Source organism: Haemaphysalis longicornis, unplaced genomic scaffold, assembly GCF_048455015.1.
Source record: "Haemaphysalis longicornis isolate Haplotype H1 unplaced genomic scaffold, Haemaphysalis longicornis Haplotype H1 scaffold_5, whole genome shotgun sequence".
Lineage (NCBI taxonomy): Eukaryota > Metazoa > Arthropoda > Arachnida > Ixodida > Ixodidae > Haemaphysalis > Haemaphysalis longicornis.
In genome coordinates this window covers 66099743-66119740 of record NW_027526385.1, presented here as the reverse complement: position 1 = coordinate 66119740, position 19998 = coordinate 66099743, and the positions used below count along the sequence as shown (strand labels likewise).

The 19998-nt window shown below is 46.4% G+C and overlaps 1 pseudogene; it reads left to right on the top strand.

Annotated features, from left to right (window-relative positions):
* The window catches only part of LOC144139269 (uncharacterized), a 193342-nt pseudogene that overhangs the window by 160954 nt on the left and 12390 nt on the right, over nucleotides 1-19998 (top strand).

The window sequence follows — 19998 nt, the reverse complement described above, 5'->3', positions numbered from 1 at the left end:
TCCTTTTTTTCCGCGCTGCTCATGAAAGAGATAAAGCGCATCTAACATTCACCATGAATGTTCCGCGCCTGCCACTGGGGGCGCCGGTGTGCGTGTCAGTGCGCGTTAGCCTAAGCTCTCAACACATTCAACGACGCAATGCATGCGTCGAGGAGTATTATTGTGATCCATTAGGAAAGCCCACCCTCCCTGAATCCAGCCAACGGAACGGTACTTCGCGGCAGGTTTCATAGACTCCACGGCGCTCTGCTCAGTGACGGCGGAGTATGTTGCCATAGTGCGTTTATTTCCGGAAGTGTATAGCTGCCCGCGATGAAATATGAAGGGTTATCACAATTCAGGAGCACGCCAGTACGCGTTGGTGGTTCCTTGGGGTTCTTTTATGTTTCGTTTCTTTCCTTTCAACCTTTCGAGGAAAAAACCCCGCCACGTCTTGTGTTTCTTCCCACACTTCCTATTCGTGGAAAAGTATAGTGTCCATGCTCTCGACCCGTTCACCATGCAGTTACTTCCCTTGGATACTGAGTGTTCGTTCGGAAACTTTGTGTACCTTGAGTATTTTGAAGCACTGCGCCCTTTACAAACGATCGTTACACAAACAAGTGCTCGTGCGCAGACCTTTATGCTCGGCCTCCCTTGTCCAGTGCGATTCAAGCTTTGAAAGTGGGACGCATGCACGGAGTCTTACTTTAAATAAGAAATCATCGTTGAAAACATGGTTGCATGCATATCAGGACATTTTTTAACAAATGTACCTGAAGTACGGCTTGAAGCGTGGGTTGTTTGTGGATGAGCTTATAACGCAATGAAGAGACGTGTTTAGCTGTTTTATTTTGTTTTTAAGTGGCGTAAGAACGAAGATGTCGTGGTTATGTAGATAAAACCTAGACGGTTGCGAGCGATTTTCTGTTTTTTGTTTGTAGTTGCACAAGACGTTCTAGAGGTGGCCCTCGAGGCTTGTACTTCAGACTTGGTCGCCAAAACGGAGGTGGGTACGTTCTTCCCCAGCAACGTCTGGGAAGGAATGAGGCCTGAGAAATTATGTTATAACGGCAAATGTCATATAAATGGGCCGATTCACAGTTCATGTTTATAACTGCTTTTGATTGGGTACTCCAAGCTTGCGGTCGCCACCTGGCGGCAAGCGCGAGCGTCTCAACTTTCGGATCCATGACGCGCCGATGCCGCAGTGCTTGCCGCGCCAGGTTCTAATCGCAAAATTCACGCTAGGAAGTTTTAATGCCGCCACACCAAGGCCTGCGACGGAGACATGGGCATTTGTAGAGATTATTGAGCTTCCTTTGCACAGTCAGCCATGTAGACATACAGGAGTAGAAGTATCTGTGATCGCCGGTACCATCCAGTAGCAGACGACGGATCTAGGAGGCAGTAGTAATGAGAAGTAAATACTCGGGATATAAGGGCACTTATCCGGCAGTTTGGGGGAAATATGTCGCTCTAAATGCCTACCGCCTTCCTGTTGGCAGCGCAATGCTTGATAATGCACAATAAAAGAAAATTCTTCATCAAAACATTCCTCATTAATACGGTAGCTATAGACAGCATGGAATGGGATTACAAACACACGAAGGGACGGGTTTGCTGTCAAGCCCCGTAATGATCATACTCTGCGTAGCCGTATTCCTGAAAAAAAGCAAATGTTTGCGAACTATTTATATTCGAACAAATTTCGGTGAAGCGCGGCATGTTTTTTTTTTTTGCGTTGAATATTTGGGTCACTGCTTTGTTGTCGTGATTTTGGCTCTACCGCAGCTCTTTAAAAAGTTTTAGCGCCCGTTGCAAGAGTACTTCTGCAAAAATAAGGACCTTGAACTAGAAGCTTATATTTTTTCTGGTGGCATTGCTCAGACGTGTCAACATTGTTACGCGCAAAGAAAACCTGAATCATACAAGAGATCAAACAAAAGTGTAGTGGACCAGCGTTTTTTTGTAGTTTTTTGATGGGGGAATAAACTTCACTTTGTTACGTGCATACCCAACGAATTAAAAAAAATGGTAGCAACTTAAACAATTAAGGGTTGTTCCGTCCGTCCATCGGTATTTTGTACTCGGGTTTGTAGCTCTAGAAGCAGTGTGGTGGAGAAAAAGGAGGCATATAGCTTATGCGGCCTTGAATCATTCGACCAGCCATATCCATATCACCAGAATCACCAGAAGCCAGAGCACCAGACAGAAGCCAGAGCAGCCCGAATCCCCATTCCGTATAGACTTGTTTTGGTGAGTTTCCCAAAAACCGCAGAATTTCTAAGAAGGTTGTCGCATTAAAACTGATATGGGTTGCCGACAAGAACGAACGACCAGTTTCTATGTAGGGCGTATATCCCAAGAATAAAATAAAAGAACAGCAGAAAAGCCATCTAGCTACATGTCTGTTTTGTGCGCATCTCAGATAATCATTCTCACCATGTCAAATTTCTTTTTGAAGTGGAATAAAAAAGAAATTGAGTGGTAGAGTGGCAGAGAATTCAATTCGAACGAAGGTACAAGCGTTTCAATGAGCCCGCATATCTCTCCAGGAAACGGACAGATCCCATATCACGCAACTACGGCTCTGTTATTGATTTTTCATTGCCTTGTTTTGAAGAAACAGGCATGCATTTCCCCGGTACTTTAGGAAAGGGAGAAATAACAGGGTACCCAAGCAAGGCCCTAGCCGCGCTTTTATTCGAGGTTCGTTACTGCTACGTCGAAGTCGTGCGGCGGAGCGATCTCTTCGTGGAAGAGACCAAAAGCCTTCGATGGTTAACGACAGCGCAGTGGACCTTCATGATTCCGCGGTCGATGTTCAAATGATGACCTTTCCAAACTTTTGATGGCCAGGCAGACATGGGATGTGACTGTACCGCAATTTAACTGTTCTGTTGGAAACGAAGAATAAAGCACCTTTAAAGCTAAGAACCTTGAAAGAAAAAGGAATTCCTGCGTTCCTCTTATTTTCCGTAGAGCGCCCGCAGAATTCGAGTGAAATGTAAAATAATTTAGGGAACGATTCTTGTGCGCCGTAGATGAGAGAAAGGGAATGAGGCGAATTTGGGCGAAAAACGCAGCGTGCCTTGACGACTGCAATTTGTAGCAAGAGCCCAAATTCCTATAAAGGCTTGTGCCGAAAGGCCTTTTCGCAGCAGAATAAAATTCTAGGCATGAAAAAAAAAAAAACGACTGAGGGTGCTTCTTGTCCTTTGAAGCATGATAATGAAATGAAATAGAACACCCGGAAGACCACAAAGTGTTCATCTTTCGCGGCCATCATTTTATGTGGCGGTCCATTTCGAGGACCTACAATGGGGAAGGAATGTCAAGCTTTGTTAGAACGGTGGTTTGGGCTAGTTGGTGCACAATAAATGAAAATTCAAAACAGCGCAAAAAGACGGGACAAAAAAACGACGGGGCGGGACAAGAAACGATGAGGCAGCGCCGTGTGCCGTCGTTTCTTGTCCCGTCTTTCTGCGGTGTTTCCAATTTCTGTGAAGCTGTGACGCCTGGCTGGTTCGACGCGTATTGGACCTTAGGTTTTGCCTGTTTCGCATCAGTATATTGCCTGTGTGCCGTCTCGCAAAATCCGCCTTTAAGGCGACAGCCTTACATTTCTGTTTGAAGCACGGCCGTCGTGAAGTACAGAAAATTGTGGGGCACAAAAAACTTTACCATCCCTTCCTGAAGAATGTTGAGAGAGGCGCGAATGCTTCGTCACATCAAAACGTCGTCAAAAGTGCGTCAAAACTTGCGCTAAAATTGCGTCCAAACGTCGCTTAAAAGTGCGTCTAATAGATCCCCAAACCTTTAAAAACGCTTAATCACAAACGGAAAACGATCCCATGCGGCGATTTTCTGCGCACTAAGTAGACGAATCTACGAACGATTCAATCTATACGAATACGTGTTTATGAGTTATTGATCGGTAAGTGTATTGTCTTATCCAGACAAGTTCTCTGATCACGATTTCCATGTGACCATTTTGACAGAATTACCACCTGGTTTTACGCACACGCCGTTCGTCCATTGACGTTATCAGAGCTCTTAGGTCGAGGAATCGGTCTATGGGGAAATGCGTTAGCTTTTTGACAGGACGCCATCGGTCCCACGAAGAAAGCGTTCGCTTTAAAATATAAGTGCTAGTCGGGCAGCACACGCAGTTAAAGCAAAAAACAAAAAAAAAACAGAAAAATAGCAGTGGCTTAGCTCGGTTTTGCCAGGATATACGTAGCGTGAGCTAAGGTTCAGCTGGTTATAAGAATAACCAGCTAAACCTTAACTCACATGGTTGTCTAGGATTAGTTTGATTATCATGCTTACTGCTGCTTCAATGACACACACACGGTATGTGCTATATTTGACGCATGTATATTTATCAAGCGGCTCCGGCGCAGCGTCACCAATCGCCCCAGAGCTAAACTGGTTCCACAGGTGCACGCCGGTGTTGCTGCGACGCACGAGCCATCGGTTCCACACCCGGCCATCCCTCGCATGATCATCAAGTGGACCGTGGCGCCACGTGCGGAACGGAGGTCGGCGAAGACGCTGGGCGCGTGGGCTGTGTGAGAGACGCCGGTCAGCGAGCAACGTTCTCTGCGCCATGTGACGTCCCTGATCCTCGCGCATGCGCAGCATAACTCTCCAGGAGCCACGCAAAACAGCCCAACCTCGGCCAGTGTACCTCACGCTCAAAAAGCAGAGCCGGAGGCTGGTCGTAAGAAGCTCCTCAGAAAGGGAACTCAGCGAGAGCCATGAAGGTTGCGATTACAATTTGCTCGACGACGCCGCTGCACTTTACTATTTTATTACGTCTCTTGTTATCGCACGCTCTTTGCTCACTGTTCGTACCCGCCGCGGTGGCTCAGTGGCTAAGGCGTTGTGCTGCTGAGCACGAGGTCGCGAGTTCGATTCCCGGCCGCGGCAGCCGCTGTTCTGATGGAGGCGAAAAGCAAAAACGCCCGTGTGTTCGAGATTTCGGCTCATGTTAAAGTTCCCCAGGTGGTCAAAATTAATCCGAAGCCCTCTACTACGGCACGCCTCATCGCCTGCATTGTGGCGGCGCGTTAAACCCTACAATCAATTGGTCCCACTGTTCGTGGCCTGAGCATACGCTAAAGCTAATCGTATCCACTCGAAAGGCGCCGCAGCAGGTGTCTGAAACAACTGCCATTTTATCGTGCCCCGCTATGCCGTGTGTTATACTTTCGTAGTGTTTAACAGTGGCGAAGAGACCATGTGCTGTTCTCAACGCTTCCACAATGGAGCCCGTGCTCCACTTTCCGATGACGTACTTGATAAATGACTGAAATTGGTAGCTTGATTTTTGCACACACCGTGAAGGAGACGAAGAATCCCGGTGGGTGTGGCGTTGACCTCTTGGCGCTAGACTGGCGTTAAACTAATCCTTTGTTGGTGAGCCTTGCATTTAATCAGCGATGATTGATGTTTCTTGCATTGACAGCCCGGTTTATGCTGTTTATGACGAATTAGAGTGATCAATTCGTACGAGAGTTGTTCTTTTTTCTCGCAATTACCCGAATACACGCGAACGGAACTTTAGAGCACACGCAAACAGGGCAGAACGATAACCGCAGAACTAATGGAGGTTTGGCGTACCCAGCCCAGATTAGTACACAAGTGACTTACTGATGGGAACACTTGACGGAACGAGGTTGAAAAATTGTTGCGCAGTAGATAACTGGCAAGAAGAAGGCACGGGACGTTTTATTCGATTGATATTCGAAATGAAAATATTGTGTCCGGCTACATGATACTTTCAAAGTGATTTTATATTGTTTCACAGTGAATCGCCAAGGTTCTAAGATCTTCCCGTCTCAATTTTAGCTTTACGTAGTACACATCAACAATAATTCCATGAAGATTGCGCCTAGGTTGTTTTCGGCCTCGTATTAGTGTCAATTCAATGAGTATACTTACGTAATTTCTGACTTCATTTTTTGTGTACCAACATAAGTTTGTAATTATGCTGACACCGCAGGAACGATGCGGATTGTAAAGAAGTAAATAAGCACCTGTTAGCGGCTCGTTTTTCGAACGCCCCATCTCACAAAGCGATAAATGGCATGCCGAAGAATTGAAAGGCAAACAAATCGGCGGGTGGCCCAATTTCTGGCCTCTCTGCTACGCACGTTCGTGCCTGAAGACATTCATACCACGCTTACAAAACGAGCCAGCACTAAAGGAAGATGAACTCGCGGAAAGTGCCACCACGCAGGCGCGATGTCGTTCCGCGCATGGCCGATAGATGGCAGTGACAGCATAATAGGCTGAGTGCGCTTTTGTGTCCGCTCGCTAACGGCGGGCGATGCTGAGTTCGCGATGCCTGACGCCAACGCTGAGAACGAGGGCCCTTTAACGATGCCTGACGACTGTCGCCGCATCAGCGTGCCATTCTCTCCGTTCTTCGAGCAGGAAATGTACTCGTACGAGGTTTCGAGAGCACATTGTTGCGGCACAACGCATGTCGCAAATGTCTACTGCAGGCATCTGATATTTCAAAGCCAGAAGCGTGCCGAGATGCGTGGGTAGGGACAGTCGAAGTCTGCATTTGAACGTGCGTGCGTAAAGCTTGAGCTCGCAGGCTTCATGTGCTTACTTCGGTGTACTCCCCCGCTGAGCCCGTACAGTCGGGATGCGAGCTAAAGTTAATGAGCGACTTCCACTTTCGCACGAGTTCTGCACCAATGCCGTTCTCGCTTGGTTTAACCACACTACGAGTGTCGGCTTTTTATATAATTCGGGCTCTGTTTTTATCTCAAGCACGAACCTGTTAAAGTATTAGCAGGCGTTCGCTCTTTGCCGAAGGCTTTCGGGAGAACTACCCTCACTCTGAAATTAAGGCAAGTTATAAATTGCGATCTGTCCGACATGAAAATCATCATAGACGTTGTTGTCACTAACACTATATTCAATCAACAACATGCGTGTCATCGTTATCGCCAAACACTATTTAGGCTTCATTCCTTTCACAAAAAAAAAATGGTGTAGACAATAAATGCAGCGGCAGTATGTTCTTGTACTCTGACGATTTTCTATCATGCAGGAAGGGAGGGATAATGAAACAACTTCTATGGTGGTACAATGACCCGCCATGTAATCACGTCTACTCCCCCACTGCCACCCTCTCTCGCCATCCACGGCCGGCTACAGACCAAGGTATGTTTTGGGCAGCAGTATGCATAGAGCTTTATACAAAGGGGATCCTTCTCCCCATTATGCTTAATTCAGGGAGTTGCTATGATAATGGCCAGGGTGATGGATAGTGTCCTATGTACCCCTCTACGGAAAACGTTTTGTTTGCATCCAAGCATACACTTTATTACACGATAGAAGAGGTGTACGTATAGGAGCCAAGGTTATGAAAAAAAAATTAGCAGTGGCTTAGCTCGGCTATGCAGGATATATGTAGCGTTAGCTAAGGTTCAGCAACCCAATCCAATCCAATGCAATACAGTCCAGTCCAGTCCAGTACAATCCAATCCAATCCAGTCCAGCCCAGTCCAGTACAGTCCGGTCCATTTCAGTCCAGTCCAGTTCAGTCCAGTCACAGCTCCTCGCGCATGCGCAGCACGGCTCTCCAGGAACCACGCGAAACGGCTATCAAGCGGCTCCGGCACACCGTCAGACTTGGCTACTGTTCAACGGAGGCGCACAGCTGGGCACGCGCCGGCGCCAGTGCTTCTGCCGCGGCTATCACGTCACTTCTCTGGAATGCGCAGACCGGCGAATGTGCAGACCCAGTTCTCTACACACCCGTACTCCAATCGGATTGGATTCCAGTCCAATCCAATCCATTCCAATCCAATTTAATCTAATCCAATCCAATGCAATGCTCCTCGCGCTTGCGCAGCACGGCTCTTCAGGTTCAACGCGCAACTGGTCAACCTCGGCCAGTGTAGCTTACGCTACAAAAAAAGGTTGACGAGTACGATATTCTCTAATTCGAAATTTGCGCGCAGGCCGAACTGCAGTCTTCTGGGTGACGACGCATACCTGGTGCGTCTCACGAATTGATCGCCGCATCAGCGAACGCACGAAGCCGCCCGATATGCCCATGGTTTGTCTCGTAGCGCGTGCTGCGGTGGATCATGTCTCGAGCCTTTCGCCATTCTTTAATTCTCCTTTTTCCTGCTCGCTCTATCTTCTGTGGCCTTTTGGTCATCTCGGTTATCTCGTAGCGCGTCGCCGCCGGAGAGGACGTCTCGCTCCGTCTCGGCATACCGCTCTTCCCCTCACAATTTCGCCGCAATTTTTTCTCCTCCGCTTTCCTGCTCGTTCTATCTCGTAATTGTCTACAAGTTCCCTTTTGTTCGCTCGGCTACAAGGGACGACGCCGCCATGACAGCGCCTTAAGCGGGCGCTTAAGTACTGCGCACTAAAATAATAGCGCCTCTGATATTCACGATCCATGTCTAAGGCCCGTAGACATCAACGACATGTACGCAGGGGCATGTACGTCTTCAACATAACTGTAATCATTACCACAGCCCCACCATCTGTGTCATCAGCATTAGCATTTCACTCCTACACGTTCTCCTTCACATCGCTATCATAACTATCGTCGACAGTATCATGATTAGGTGTTTTTACTTGCCGTACAAATGCCTGTACAGATTCTTGCCTCTCTCCAGCTACGCTTTTTTATATCGTCTTTCGGGGTGCAGCATACGCTGTATATAAACCGCTGAGTATTAGTTGCTATTAAACCGGCCAATTTCAGACTGCATGGACGCAATAATGTTACAAAACTTAATTACCTCACGCAAAATCTTCTTGCCAAAGAACGCCGCCACCATGATTTCATCTTGATAGGGAAAATGAGATTTGGGGCTGCTGAAGCAGCCATTCCGAAAATGAAAGCTGGCAGGATAGATGAAATTTCTCTGCCGATGTTCCTGGTATGAGAAAACGACCCTTAAAGCCATGTCCAAAAACAGGCATTATTAGGGTGTTAAGTCAAAGAAAGAAATATATTTTCAGAGATTTTTTTTAGCTGGGAAATTAAAACAACCCCCCCCCCCCAAAAAAAAGGGCCTTTTTGAACTACAGAGTAAATTACCCTCGTCCTAATCAGGTTTCGCATACCTCGCAGTCGGCAGCAAGCAAAAAAGAAAAAGCGATGCGTTCTCGTAATTATGCATAGCTGAGCATGTTCCGTTAACTTTCAAGACTAAGGAATGCCTCATTCGCAATCTCGGAACGGTATAAACACATGACTCATTGTTGTCTTCGACTCTGAATGATAAACACAGCTTGAGCACACGACATACATAGCGGTGACAAAAATTATGTGAAAGGTATGAGGAAATGTTATTTCCTTTGAGTGTTGATGGCACCCACTCCTAAGAAACACGCATACATACAGGCACACGCTTTTATTTTTTTCTATGATGTCAAAAATGCTTCCTGTTGACAACTAATCTACTCTAAATGCATATCCAACTGATGAGATGTTTTAGCTTTGCGATTTAGGTCATGCTTTCCGCTATAAAATGTTGGCAAATAGTAACTAATCTACTCAAATTGCGTACTCAAGTGATGAGATGTATAAGCTTGCTGCCAATTAATAACTAATGTGCTGAAAATATATATGGAAGTGATGAAACGTAGAAGCTTGAGGTGTAAGTTCAGTTTTTATCTATCACCTGGTGCAAGCCATTACCTCATTTACTTTTTCAAGGCATCAGACGTAGAAACTTTAGGTGTAAGTCATGTTTTATTCTTGGAAATACTGCCAATTATTAACTAATATGCTCAAAATGCATATGAAGGAGACTAAACGTAGAAGCTTGTGGTTTAAGTCATGTTTTCATTTGCGAATGATGCCAATCATTAACTAATATACTGCTAGAAATAGAGCTGACATAGAAGCTTGACGTTTAAGAGAAGTTTTATCTGGACAATGGGGCCAATTATTACCTAATCTCCTCAAATTGACATGAAGTGGAGAGATGTAGAAGCTTGACGTTTAGGGCATGTCTGCTTTTTGCAAATGCTGCCGATAATTAACTTATCTACTCTCTCGAAGTGCTGAGATGCAAAAGCTTGGGGTATAACTCAACTATTCATCGTGAAAATGGTGCCAATCCTTAGCTACTCTACTCTTATGAAGGCATGAGACGTAGAAACGTGACGCTTAAGTTATGTTTTTATCTTAGAAACTGTGGGAGCTAATAACCAAGTGCTCAAAATGCATGTCCAAGGCAGAAGATATAGAAACGTCCAGTCAAGGTTATGTTTTCTTCTTTGAAATGATGCCAGTCATTAACTAATCTATTCTTATCAAGCAATGAGACGCAGAAGCTTAAGGTTGTAGTCGTGTTTTCATATTCTAAATGGTGCAAATTATTACTCACTGCAATCCTGATTTTTTCAAGCAAAACAATGTCTTCTGTGGGCTCTCTTAAAATGTATGGCCCAATAAGCCCACAAAGAAAAATAAAGGAGATAGTGCAAGTAATGAATGATTTATTAAGGAGGCAAATATTTTGTACATCTGGCATTTCAAAATGTTATGTTCAGCAGAAACGTATTTTTTTATGTGTTCCTAGTTGTTGTGAGCATATGAGCCTAGAAATAACGAATCAGCGTTGTAGTGCACCGTTATTTATGGATTTACAAGCGTGGGAATAAAACCATGACTTCGGTATCTTTGGCCTCAGTGTTGCAATTTTTTCTTCAGCGGATCTTCTTCGCTGTAGCGTTGACATCGCGCTACAATGTCACAGCGGTGATGTCAATCGCAACAGATTGTAGAACAATTTCGCGATTCTCCAGAAAACAAGCAGTTTTGGCTTTGTTCTCTAAGCGCTATAGAAACATTTGTTTGGTGGCGTCAACTTACATCACCAGGGCCGAAAGAGTTAACTAATCTGCTAGAAATGCAATCCAAGGGACGAAAGGCGGAAGCTTGAGGTTTAGATCACGTTTTCATATGAAAAATACGGCTAATTATTACCTGTTCTATTCGTATCAAGTCATGAGACCTAGAAGCTCAGTGTTTAAGTCGTGTGTTAATAATGCAAATGGGGCTAATTATTACCTATTCTGCTCATAATGCATTTTAGGTGATAAGACAGAAACGCAGTGTGAGTAAAGTTTTCTTTTCAGAAATGGGGGCAATATTAACAAATTTACTCTTATCAAGAATCGAGACGTAGAGGCGTCAGGGTTAAGTCATGTTTACACCTTGCAATGAGGCCAATTACTACAATATCTGCTCTAAAAGCATATACAAGTGATGGACCTTACAAACTTGAGGTGGAAATCATGTTTTTATCTTGCAACTGCAGCCAGTTCTTCACTAATTTACTCCTATGAAGGGAAGCGACATACAAGCTTGAGGTTGAAGTCGTGTTTTCATTTTGCAAAGGGTGCCAATCAATAACAAATTAATTGTTATTAAGAAATGGAATGAGAAATAGAGCCTTAATGTTTGTCATTTTGTCATCTATGAAATGGTGTCGATTACTATGTAATCATGGTCATGTTGTGACCATGATTATTACCATGTTATGACCATAAGGCGCCGCCCTAACGGATGGCGTGGGCAGAAAGTTCGCACCACTCACGGGCGTCTTAGAAGTAAATGATTGTTGTGTTGTGACAATTACGTCTTTCCGCGACTCGAGAGAATCTTTCCGCGACTCCAGAGACAGATAACGCGATCCAAACGGGTCTCGACAATGCTATCCCGCTCCACACTTAAAGCGTGGCCTAAGTGTCCTCCAGTTTTTTGTATTTCTGGGGCGCAGCACGCGCCATTAAACGGGATGCAGCCAATTGGCGTATTAGGAGCCGTTCACTTTTCGCCCGATGGGAGATTTGCAGCTTTGGCTCATTTAAAAAAAATAATTACCGGCTGTAAAGGTGGGCAATGCTGGCACCCAAATTTTCGCACATCTGACTTTTCCTGCAGTGCGATGTGAGCTTTGGTTTCCACATTTAGCGTGCGTGAATAAATAGTCGTAAACGTGAAATTTCTCGTACCTATGGTCTAGTGTCGTGTTTTAAAGCGAAGCTTTCTATGTCTTAGTGATGGCGCATGTCGCGTCCAAAACGCAATGCACAAGAGCCAACCTCCTCTAACGACGATGATGATCATGGGAAATGTGAAAGAAAAAAGTAAAGGAATCTCACACTAACGCCTAAGACTTGAAGGTAGAGAAGCTTCACGCAACCTTCACGATGCTCACGAATGCTGAAGTCCGCGATCGCAGCCGATTTGCTTCTACTTCGCTGTGCAATGACCTTTACTCAATCAGTGTTGCTATAAGTGTGAGCTTCTTTCATCCTTTTTTGGAGTGATTATCATTGGACATCACCTCAGAGGGCCGGGCGCCATGACGTGTCTTTCTCGTTCCGAGCAAGTGTTGCCACGTTAATTGTGAACGGTGGAATCTTTCTCATTTGGCTCAAGTGTTGCCACGATTACGGCTAACGCTGGAGTTCTTTGGCCAGTCTTAGCCTATCTCCCTAAGTGGATATATGCCTGGCTTGACTAACGTACGCAGTGGACAGACACTGGGCAGTCGTCGCGAAGCACGCACACACGAACGCTAGGAATTTTTTTTTTCAAATGAGGGGCCGTCGCCGCGAGGCCCGCGCTCACGTGCACAACTTCGAAAATTTTTTGGTATGTTAACTGCGGGCACAAAAAAAATTACTATTTGGTCCACAGATTCATTGTTAAAAAACCCTTCCCGTGCTCGGAATGTAACGTGTTTCTCTCGTTGTAGAGCCGCCGTCTCTCCAATAACGCCATTCAGACATGGTCAAAGCAGTTTAGATGTGGAGAGGGGTGCATGGTCATGCAAAAAAACTGACGAATCACGACGAAAACGGCAACGACGGTTGAACGCGAAGCTTTCTTCATGTGAAACCCAACGGCGAAGTGCCAAATTGAAAGCTCAACGAGTTAAAGTACAAACCGCCTGCGAGTCACAGTCCGAACACTGATTACAAACACGGAATTCTTCACCAGCAAAAATAGACTATTATAAACGAAGAAAGGTTTGCGTTCAGCCGTTGCCTTCGTGAAATGAAGAGGTAAATGATTTTTTTTCTTGAAGGGCTATTGGTGTTGTTTTTGACGGTGTTTTTCCTGTCTAGCTTGAAGGATTTCCGAGGCGTCGTCCTGAGCGCTGCTTTCGCGCCCAAGCACACGCCCATCGTCGTTTGCTGGTGCTGCTTAATGGCGGAGGAGGGGAAGGGGGGGAGGAGGGGTGCCCCGCATCCAGGCTTCACGCGCTCACCGAAGACCGCTTATCGTTGTGGTGAAAAGAGATTTTAACGTTAACTTCTCAAGGCCCGATGGGACCTAACGGCTCTCAAACATGTTCGAGCGGTTTGGATTGGTGTGTTAGAGAGACCGTAAGTTGACTATGACGCGGGAGGGAAATTTACATCCCCGTGTTTGGCCCCTAGACTGAAACTCTAGTCCTTCCGAGTTACATTCTGCTATCTAGCAAGGAAGTAGCCTGAGTAGCGAAATACAAACAAATGTGTTTTCTTTCGTCCACTCTTTGACTTGCGCGAAGCTTCGCTGGTCATCCTTCTTCAATAAATGGAAAGGCAGTAATTTTTTCTTTGTATATTGACATACGGGACCGACTTTCTTGCTCCCGCGGTACGTAAACGCTTTGGACATAACATTCCTAGATGGAGAATCGGTCTTCGCGCGGAGCGGATCTCGTATTGTGAAAAAAAAAAGAAACGTTGGTACAGGTTTTTTCTCCTGCAGTCTGGGTAAAGCGTTAACGGAGTTCTTCTTTCACCTGTGTTTTTCCCCAAGTACAAAATACTTACTTTTGCTGAAACAGGAAGCTTCCTTGGGCGCTCTCAATAATTCAGTCGTCGTTTACATCTTTGTGTTCATTGGTTTGTTTTCTCGTCAAGTCATTTAGCTTGCTCTTCCCATTCCCTTGCGACTGCGCAGGCGCGGAGTTGCCCGAAGGCGAGGGCTCGTTTTTCACCCAACCGGAGTTCGACGCGAAACCGGTCGAGCCGACATTCTTTCTCAATGGACTTCGGGGACGTCATGCCCGATGAGTAGAAAAAAACTTTACCATCCCCTTCTTAAGACAGTTGGGAAAAGTGCGAAAGATTTATTGATCAAAATTGCGTCAAAGCCTTCGCTAAATGGGCTTCAAAGCTTCGCTGAAAGCACGTCTAATCCATCGTCAAATCTTCTAAGACCCAAATCGCAGCTAAATAGCGAACTCAGAATTATGGTACATTATTTTTGCATCAAGGCTCCTACCTCAATTCCTCTATTGATGCATCGTGGTAACAGTAAGGCAGTGCGCTCTTGACTGCTTACAAGCATATGGCGTGGGAGCCTATATAGCAAACACAACGTTGTCATATCATGCGGTATTAGTCAGAGAAAATGGAAGACACAGAAGAAGAGGACAACAGACAAAACAATACCAAAAAACCAAAGAAGGTGGGCGCTTTCTTGATGAAGGCGCACCAAAACGACAAAACCGGGAAGTACTCGAGGTTATAGAGATACTTGCACTACAGCTGCTGTGAAATTATATCAAACATCGCGAACACGGGCGCCCGCATTTTAACGCACATACGCGCGTACAATACACACAGTAACGCCTACGTCCGCATGCACGCGTACACGCGCCTACTCCTGTTCCCCCAAAGCATATTCCTCATGGGTAGATGAGAAGACGGCACGGGAAAGAAAACAAAGTGCAATTCCAAGCCCGCAGTCATCGCACATCTCCCACGAACCATAGCGCGAAGACAAACAAACCGGTCTAGGACGACGACAACACCGGGATTAGCGAGCGGAAGTGGATGGTAGGCCCCACTCCGTTCAGGCCGGAGACGAGAGCGACGACATTAGCGCTACCCGCAGCATAAATACGGTGGATGACCTCGTATGCAGTGCGTGGACAACTGGCACCGCAAACACCTTGAGAAATGGCGAACGAAAGCACTTGCACCACGCAGCGGGAGGTCGATGGGAGCGAAAGGTTAATCGCGACGTGAAAGATCTTGGGGTGTCTATTAGGGGCGATACACCTGAGGACCTCGGTTTGACCGTGGCTTGTTAGTTGGCGTCCGTGTACACAATGTTGCGCATGCGCGAGGAGCATTGGATTGGATTGGATTGGATCGGATTGAATTGGGTCGTATCAGATTGGATTAGATTGGAATTTTCTATACTCTACACATGCGTTGTCACTCATTTACATGTGCTAGTGGGCAATGCCACGGGTGATTAACGTTAAGAACGATCCCCAGTGCTTCACCCATTCGTCATGATTTACTTCGTGGACATGCGTGAATGTTTTTGACACGCAGCACTGGCGAAGCCGTCAGGAATGTTCAGCGGTATCCAGGTGCAGGAAATGCTTATATTTGATGCCTTGCAGCGTTGGTGTATCGAAAGATAACACAACGCGATGAGGTAGGTTTAAAGGAGACGTCTAAGGAAATACAATTTTTCATTAAAAAAAAAACTGGGCTTTGGTAATTTTGCTATCTCCATCCCAGTCATAAAAAATATTTTCTAACAGGAAAAAAACTCCAAGAGATTCAAATTTTGCGCTATACAACGTCATAAGAGACACAATAGAGGGAAACTAAATACATAGCTTTCAATATGTCAACGGCACTTTAGCACACAAGTAACACGTATAGATAACAGTAGAGTAAGGTTACAATCGCGCAGTCATGTTTTTTGGTGGTGGCTTTGGGCAGCGGCAGCGATTAGATCAACCTGTTTTTCCTAATAGCTCGCTTAGTTTCCAGAAACCTGCTGTATAACAGGTGTAATTGTTACTTGCACAAAGCCCTTTTTTAATGGACCAAGCTTGTGTTTCATCGTGACCCCCACAAGCGGGTTCGCGTTACGGATTATCGAGTTGATTGAATTCAACACGCTCTGAAAATGAAAAGCTGACTATTACTATACGCCTGGAGCTTTGCGATCGCTGCGCCGCCTGCCGTCGCTTCTCCGTTGCGTCTGCAGGAGCAGCGCTGCGCGGCTGATAGGGGCTCATGCAGTGTTTTGGTTCTCTTTCGCTTCTGTTTGCCCTTACGCTCCCTAACAAACTGGTTATGGTGACGGTGTAAGTAAATAGTACGTTTAGGACACTTCAAAAGCCGCTGCGTCTTGGTCGGCTGCTTAAACGCCAACAATAGCTATCCGGAAACGCGGTTCTGCGCTCTTCTTGGCCGCTGTTACGGGCGTCGGCGACGGCAGCAGCATGCCACCGCTGTCACCTCCGAGTACGTCCGGCACAAGTGAATTTTATTGTCGCGTCGTTTAGACATAATAATGGCATATCTAGAGGTGCGCTTCGCTTTGCAGATCACACAACGAATGCTGCCTCGTTTCGAATATATACATCGTAGAAAAATAATATCTGTGATGTGATTACCCAATACCTAATATTAACTTGTGCCTTTTATAAGATTACAAGCCACGCGATAATGTTAAATATATTCCAAGGATCTGCGTCGTGAAAGATTTGCACTCATTCCTTATAGCTAGAACCAAGAAAAGTGAATTGAACAACGGAAAAATAAATGGTCTGCAAGTCCGGATAAAACAGAATAGCTCGCAGGGAAATGAAAAAAAAAAAAACCCTCAGTGCAGCTTCTGAATTGCCAAAGACGTTCGTGTAAACTTAAGCCGGGTAGGACTCACGAGACCAACTAGTGCGCGAAATGCACTGCTATTTCGCCACACATGGGGAGGGGGGGGGGGTGACGCTTAACTACTGTTGTGTAAGAATGCGGAGCGAAATCAAGAAATGGACGTTTTAGTAATCACACACACAACCTACGCGTTCCCCTTACTCTAGTTTTTAGATTTCAACAGACAGCTGATCACTCAGCGGACGCCTCTTTTGAAGTATAGAAGTTCACAACTGATAAAAGGTGCCGTTAGAAGAGTGGGATATCTGATAAGGCCCTCTGATTTCCGTTTGTGCTACATTCTGCAGGCTCCTTGCGCCATATCACTTTGCTTCGAGGAAATGTTTAGTCGCGGACGCGCATTACTCTAGAAGCCCTTCTCCGCGCTGCTCACGGGGGATATAGGAGGAGGAGAAGGTAGCCTTTCATGTGGCAGGAAGACTCTACGTCAAGTGGGGGAAGTGGGAGTAGAAGGGGGGGGGGGGTTATAACTCAGGACATCTTAGTAGGTGGCATATATGAATGTTTGCGGGCGCTCAGCTCACGACAAGACGCCCCAGCATTAATTTTTTTGTCGTGCGCTGATACCGGCTATAATTTTGGATTATCCATCGTACTTATTTCGTAGAATGTTCGTCAAATTTATGTCCAGGGTAGTGATCAATATTTGAGGTATGATATTGGCGAGCGTAACTGGCGCGCTGTCAGGTATGAGTGCTGCGCTAGGTTATATAAGCGCACAAAACTGATTTACGTCGTAGTATCTGGGGAAACTATGCTTACGGTGACAGTGTTAGTAAATTTCAGGGCAGTGGAATCCCAATCATCTCCATATGCATATCCCGTTTTCGTGACGCCGACTTATGGCGCACACCTGGCGCTTGTACAGACCGAATTATGTACCAGACTAAGATCGCGTCAGACACATTTACACTCTTGTAAATGTGCCACATTGGCGAATAAAGTGATTGCGCCACATAAATATGTATTTCCAACGCCTGCAAACGGTGAATCTTAGTCGTGAACGGGCCCCGAAACCAGCAGTGACCGTGGGGAGCGGGCAGGAGACTCCCGCGGCTGCTTTCGAAACGGGCCGCTAGGGGGATTTCAGTGGCTTCCCTACAGGCCGCGCTCGAGGCGTATACTGCCTAACGCGAAATTTGTGCGCAGCGTGAACTGCAGTCTTCTAGGTCGTCGTCCATCACTGGTGGGTCTCAGGAAGCGAACACGTGATCAGCGAAAGCACGACGGTGCACTAGTCATCAGTTATCTGGCAGCGCGTCGCGCCGCCGAGCATGTCGTTAAATCGTGTTCGAATCTCCCGCGCAAATCTCAGCGATGGTAAATTATGTGACACCCTGTGACTACGCTCCCAGTACTTTGGGTTATGTTACCGGCGCTTCTTCATAATCACCCACTATCATCAGTGCTAGCCCCGATAGGCTCGGCATCATCGTCCCCTGAAAATAAATAATAATCATCACCGCTTGGTCTCTTCCTTGGCCCGAGAATTGGAATAAACGGCCACGCCAACCGTCGTCTCTCAAGCGGTGAGTAAGCCTCTGAATCGGTGGCGGGAACTGTGTTTCAGGAAGTGATCGCAATCTCCATCTCGTGCGAGGACCGCGAATTGCGCTTCAGGAACTCAACGCGTAATCTTCGAGCGCATGATTGCTGGCACTCCTATGGTGACATTCCGTAGCGCGCCACCACCGCCTAGCGTGTCCCACTGCCTCCCCTGCACACTTTCGCCTTGCGCCCCGACGAGGAGCGTCTCGCACCGGCTTTGCGTACCGCCCTCACCATCACGCTTTCGCCACACTTTCTCTTTTCATTTTCTTTCTGTCTTCGGTTCTCCGTTCATCCACTCGGTAACGACGCACAACCGTGCCGTCAAACTACAGTAGCGGCGCCAAAATGTCACGCACAAAAGTGGGTTCATCTTGCACTAGTGGTGCAAGGTTATAGAAACAGCGGTGCGGAGGGTCAGCCTAGCTTCTTCCGGTTTTGCCAAGTTTTGTTAGGATTTGCGATGTTCTTGCTTTTCTAAGCTAACTGATTAGAGGTGAAGCCAAGATTTGGCGGAATTTTACAAGGCCGTTTCAGTCGGTCCCCCACACTGAGAGTGGATCCCAGGAGGGAAGAAGCTAGGTCAACCCCCGAGCCCTCCTGTTTCTCCAGCCTTGCACTACTAGTGTAAGCTTAGCCATTTTTTTTTGCGTTTAGTAGCCAAAGAATGACCGTCACTTTGAAAATGATATAGTAATGGGTGCACACCCGTATATACCTCTTGTGAGTACACTCGAGAAGGCACGAAAGCCGGTGTTACTGTTACAATACCCTAACGGTGGTAGTGCACCCTTTACAGGCACCGCAGTTTTTTGAATTGGTATTTTTTGGCGAACGCCACCAGACCGGGCTCAAGCTTCAACAGCCCCTCTGTTATAACGCTGGCTTCTCAGCCCGATTCCCCTTAAAATAGGTATCCCCTTTAAAGCAGAGGTATCTTTTATGGATACCCGTTGCAGTTGAATATGTCTTTACGTAATCAGCATTTCTTGGTCAACCCAAGTTTGTTTTTTGGGCGGTGGTTTTTAAATCTGAGTTCAACTGACAGGACAAATGACATTGCCAAGGCAGAAAGCATGAATGCTTAGGTGAATGCCTCAGACGCTGTGCTTCCAGCTCGTGTTGACGAAGGGCTTTGTAATCGTGCCGCTTCAGAAGCTTTGCTTTGCGATCCATTTTAATGCTTTCGAATGTCTTCGATCTGTCTCCTACGCGTTGCGACGCTGCTCGTTCATTCCGCCATGTAATGGTGGAGTTGACGACAGTGATGAATTTCCGCTCTCTTCATCTGCAGTCAATAGCCTTCTTTTTACCAGGCTTGCTTTTCCTGCAGCTGAGTTGAACACCATAGAGCGCTCTTCACCGCGCTGAGCCCTCTGGCTCACTGGTGACTGCTGCGCCGCAGTGCGAGAGGATCAGGCTGGTAGAGTGCGAAGGTCGGTGTGCTGCATGCTACACTAAAACTCTTTTAACCGGAGGCACTCTATGCTTCTCCACGTGGCTCTGCCCACGCTCGCGAACTCCTTTCCTCTTTGTTTTGTTTGAGAAGGACGCGCTGTGGAACACGCCGCAGACAATGAGAATTTAGGAGCGTGCTACAGACGCTGATACCAGATTTTTAAAGTGAAAGCTGTCTTAGGAGGACCGATGAAGTCTCGTCCAAAAACGAATTTATTTTCCATAAACCAGTTGATAAACCAAAAAGCTCTGACATTTCTGCACACACGGCGCGTAGGCGGTACCGAGCTT